The sequence below is a fragment of the Charadrius vociferus genome, unplaced genomic scaffold (genome assembly GCF_000708025.1).
Source record: "Charadrius vociferus isolate BGI_N301 unplaced genomic scaffold, ASM70802v2 scaffold240, whole genome shotgun sequence".
In the NCBI taxonomy this organism is placed as follows: domain Eukaryota; kingdom Metazoa; phylum Chordata; class Aves; order Charadriiformes; family Charadriidae; genus Charadrius; species Charadrius vociferus.
In genome coordinates, this window is record NW_009646417.1 from 238,583 (window position 1) to 244,064 (window position 5,482).

Below are 5,482 nucleotides of genomic sequence, written 5' to 3' on the forward strand. Positions count from 1 at the left end.
CCCCTCCCAACAGCACAGTGCACAGCCTCCATCTGCAGCTGAGCCGGCTGGGACAAAGCTGGGAGCGCCCCTGTTCCCACCCCCTAATTCCTCACCCAACAGCCCTCTCTTCCAGTCTCTGGACCAGGAGCTCCATAGAGCATCCAGCACATCCCAGGAAACGTGAACCCATGCAGTGCTGCATGGGGACACGAGGTATCTTCAGAGGGATGAAGCTGGGTGACACTGCACAGGCAGACAACAGCCACCCCCAGGGAGAGCTACATTCAGCTGGTTCCTTTTCTGCAGTCAGGTGGAACAGTAGCAACAGTTCACAGCCCATCTGTGCAGTGCACGAATGTCCTGGGAGCATAAGGACTCACACACAAGCCCCCACAGGACCACCACTACGTGCACCTAGGTAGCACCAGTTTTCCAGAGCCTACAAACAGCTACTTCCCACATAAATACACTGCAAAGACTTGCAAGTCTTCATGAAGGCAGGAATGACAGTAGCTGCCACCCCAGTGTACGTGCTGCCCTCCGAGAACCTGGTTCCTGTTCATGTTGTGGGCTGTCCCCTTCCCCACTCCTCTCCCGAGTGCAATATAGTTCACAAACCAGCCTGTAACTCTTGCCCTGAGCTGCTGATAAGGCATGGTGTGTTTGCTCCCGTCCTTCTTCCCCACCATGCTGCCACTGTGTTTGCTTGCCCTCCGTACCTCCTCTCCAAACCAGAATTTCTGGGTCCTTCTGCCCTTCCCCCCATTTTTGGTCCCTCCGTGGTTCCCAACCCGCCACCAAAGAGCCAGCTGCTGGCAGCAGAGCAGACTTACCGCTGGCAGTGACAAGAGTCACCAGTGCCACTGCCACTGCCACAACCACCACCAGCTCCCTCGCAGGCATGATCGGCTCAGGCACACGCGCTCGTGCACCTCGCTCCACTCGTGGCTGCCTTTATAGGGGAGGGCACCAGCTTATCTCAGCGGCACTGGGAAAAGCAACATTTTGAGCAGCGTTTGATCTGCGCTGGGAACAGCGGGGCTGTGCACCTAGAGGGACCGCTTGGGCACTCTCATGGAACTGATAAGCCACCCCAGTGCCACCTGACAGCTCCAGGTGCCGGCACTGGAGGCTGCTTTCCGCTCCCTTTGCGCTGTAGTCCAGGGTTGGGAAGCACTGATCTTCTCTGCTTCACCCAGCCAGCTTACTTCCGGGTGTATCTTGCCTGAACCAGCCCTCCAGCTTTGCAGATGCCATTCTTCATTTGTAGCAAGGTATCTCCATTTGGGTTGCAAGGCTTCACATGGAAAAGGCTGATTTGGGTGGCTGTGCTGTGGCCTTGGCGTTATCCCGTGAGACCCGGACAGCGGGATGCTCAGCTGCCTGATGCCTTGGGCAGGACCCCAGGAGGGAGACCTCAAACACACAGGAGGCCTGCCATCATGCTTCAGCAAGCCCAACCCAAGACTGGGTGGGATGGGACAGGCTGGGGCACAGAGGGGGTAGGGGGAATGAAACTCAGCTGAGTGAGAGCAAGGAGCTGCAGGTGCAGCAGCTGCCTGTGCTCCTCTACCCATCGTTGTGGGAGGTTAAATACCTTGCTCCGCTCATCAGCTTGGTCACATAAACAGTTGTAGCTGAGATCAACAGAGCAAAATGATCTTTATCTTAAGATTCAGTGCAATGGAAGGGGGCTGTGTGCATGGATACCCAGTTTAAATACACAAATGTGGCATATACAGCAGGGAGGGGACAGAGAGGCTGGAGAGGATCCTCAGTGGTAAGAGATGCCAACTCTTCAGCTGAGGATTCCTCAGCAAGCATCACCACCCCAGAAGACAACAGCTACTTTGCCTACAAGACTGAATGCTTGACATCAGTCTTTCCTTGTGACCATCCTCACCACCTCTTTCTGAGAAGCTGAATTTTCCGCATCTGGCCCCACCTTCCTCTGGTGAATCAAAATCACTTGGTGAAGTGTGAAGGATAGAAAAGGGGACCTCTGGGTGGAAAGTTGGAGAAGAAGCTGAAGATCGGTGCTGACCAAAAACTCCTTTGGGACAGATTTGCTGAGATGAAGTGTGGCCCAGAAGTGACAGAGGGCCTCCTTCACCCTGGGAATGGCAGGGGGGGCTCTGTGCACAAGGGGCAGCCTGGTTGTACGTGTCCTACAGAAACCACCAGAGGGCTGGGAGAGCTCCAGACATCCACAGCATGCACATTTCCACTTGCTGAGAAGCTGACCATGACCGTGCTTAGGACACTTCTTTCCCACAGTCTTACCTGAGGCTTAGGAAAGTACATGCTGGCCCCAGCTGGCTGAGACAGGAGGGAACAGCTTGGTGAGCATCCCCTGTGGCCAAAGGGCCATCCTTGCCCTTGTGTGATTCTTCCACCCAATTCAGCAGGGCTGTGGCTGGGTTTTGGGAAGGGCGAAAGTGACCAATTCAGCATTCCCCTTGCAGAACCATCCCTTCTCTCTGCCGAGGCGGCTGTGCACATGTTTTATATTCCCTCTTCATGCAGTTTACACAGTTCAATAACCTTTGGCTTTTATTATTATTATTCCACTTTGGAAATCCCTCAACTAAAGTAAATATTTAACTGCATTAGCAGTTGTTCCTGAGGCACATGGGGCCCTGTTGGGCTTGTTTAGTCTAGTACAGGGGAGGCCAAGGGGGGATCTGATAGCAGCCTACAACTGCTGGAAGGGCAGTTGATGGAGCCAACCTCTTCTTCATAGTCCCAGGTGACCCAATAAAAAGCAATGGGCACAGACTGCAGTCCTGAGATGTTCAGGTTTGGAGTTAGGACAGACACCTTTCCCCAGAGGGTGAGTAACTCAGACCAGCAGGGAGGTGGGAGATCTCCATCCTTGGTGGGCCATGTACAAAGCCGCGAATGCCCTGATCAAGCCCTGCTGTGCATGAGGTTTGGTGGGTAAGCCCTGGAGGGCCCTGCCACCATCACGCTGGTTCCTGGCAATACACCAGCTCTCACTCTCTGGCACAGGCAGACGTATTTCCTTGGGCACCCACCTTGCAAATCTGGTCCCAGACGTGACTCAACTATGTGGAAATCATGGGACCACCTCCTGCAAGCTGCTCCTACACCAACACTCAGCACAGCCCTGGATGGCAGCTGTCATGGGCTTTTGTGGTCTTCAATGTTTTTACTACCAAAAACCCCACCCAAATTCTGATCATAATGCCTCCAGTGCTGCCACTGCAGAGAACCAGGCTGTGCCACCAGTGCCGAGCATGGCCTGGCTCTTTGGGTCATGCTAGTGGCAGCGCAGGAGTGATGGGCTGGGGCTGTGCAGCTGGGACACATTGTATGCTCCAGATCGCTCCCCTTGGATGGAGGGCAGCAGGAAACACCTGCATCCCCTCTGTGCTGGAGGCAGTAGATCGTGTGGTGCTGGGGAAAAGCTGTTGGCCAATGTGAGGCTTTATCTCCCTCCACCTAGTTCCTCAGTGGTATTCAAATGCTGCTGCCTTCACAGAGCAAATTAAAATGACATGCTAAAAGATGACAATGGGGAAATCACCTCTTGCAAACTAGTTTTGTCTTTTCCTGCTTTTCTCTCAAGCACAGGCTTGCAGCCCCTGACGAAAGCCCTGCCTACTGTCCTCCTCAAAGAAGAAGTGGGGAAATTCTTCCTCAAGCGGGACAGGAGGAGTTCTGGTGGCTGTTCACCCTCACATTGGCCATGCAGCTCCAGCTGTGCCTGAGACAGTCACACATTTGAGCCTGGGCTTTTCTCCTCCATGTTGCAGGTATCACAAAGAGGGGCACACTTCTGCTGTCCCCAGTGGGACCCAGGCTTCCAGTAGCACAGCAGGCACATGGAGGAGCTGCTCCCCATCCTTTGTATCTTGCGGCGGTGGGGCAGGGGGAGGGGGCTTGGACTCCCCTCCAGCTTCTCCTAGGGCAGGAGTGAGGGTCTTGGCTCTGCTGCTTCCTCCCTGCACCTCTGCCAGCCTCAGCCCTGCAAGAAGGGCAGGAGGGGCAGGTATGAAGGTCCTGGGCTCACCTGTGGAGCTGGAGACTTAGTCTTGCTCCAAGCAAGGCAGAGAAACTCTGCTGGAGTCAGAAATGACAAAGAAGGAGACTTCTGCTTCCAAAACTGATCTCACGCTTGTTCCCTCGTGGCATTGCCCCTGCCTTTGTGCTTGTTCCCACGCACTCGCTGGCACCCATCCACCTGTGTCCACACTGCCCACCCAGGATCACTAATCACATCGTAAGCCCTTATCACACCTTTGCCTCCGAGGTGACTGCACTGCTGTTTGCAGGCTTTCCATCTCAGTGGGCAACAATGGCAGGAGGCCAAGCCAGATTGCATCACATCGCTCTTGCTCTGTGTCTGCCTGGTGGCCTTATCTGTGGTGTGGCCTTGGTGTTGTCACTGCTCCACCCAGCACCTGCCCATTCCTTGCTGTTATCTGTGGCCTTTCCTGGATTTCGCGGCTGTTCTCGGCCTCCCGGCTTGCTGCACTCACACCAAAATTTTAACTCCTGTTCTGCTGCTCGTCCAGGGGTTTTTGCATACCAGCAAATGCCGAGGACCCACAAACACTGCAGTACCCCGTTGTAAAATTACCAGATTTTGGTTATAGTAGAAGTAGGATGTTAGAGCACTGTGTTCTGAAACTCATAACCATAGAGCCCTCACTAGGTAATTATTTTTATGTTTCAAGGAACAAGTAGAACCCACATGAAACAATGAAGAATAGAATAGATAAGTTTTGTTTGAGTCTAGTAATTATAGAAACCTGTTATGCACCAGTGACGCTGCTTAGAAACCCCCCTTTCCCTTCCCATCTTGATTTAAATATCAAGAACCAAATTAATAGATATTAATAGAAATAACTATTGATTATTTGGATATGGGTATTGATAGTAATATATAATCAAGGGACCAATCAATGAAAATCAAACCCATAATACGCATTTGGTAACTAAGTATGACCTGAACTAACTGTTGAACAATGTAGCTTTGAAGTACCTGTCAAGAAAGTGGTAAGTTGTAGACCTGATTAGTAAATAAAGAAAATCTTCTGGAGGTTCCAAGATTACGGGGCGGGGGGGGCAAGACTCTGTGACCAAGCTGAGCATGCGCAAGGATCAGGTTCAACCAGTGGACACAGCGAGGAAGACTATGGACGACCACCAGAGGACCCTGGATGACTGCCAGTGTACCTGAAGGTGCATGCATCATGGACATTTACATATATTAATGAGTTCTTGGAAATCGTATGAATATGTTATTTCTTGGCAATGTGATGAATATGTATATTTTGATTATATATAATTTTTGTAGTGGAGCAACTCGGTATGCACACTAGGTGGAGTGATCCCCTGTGCATCTGGTGCCGTAATAAAGAAGTGCCTGCTTGCTAAACTTAAAAAGTCTTAGACAGTTTGTTTCTGCCAATTTCGGTAACACCCTGGGAACAGAGCACTTACTTGCTCGTGGAGCCCAAGCCCAGAGCCC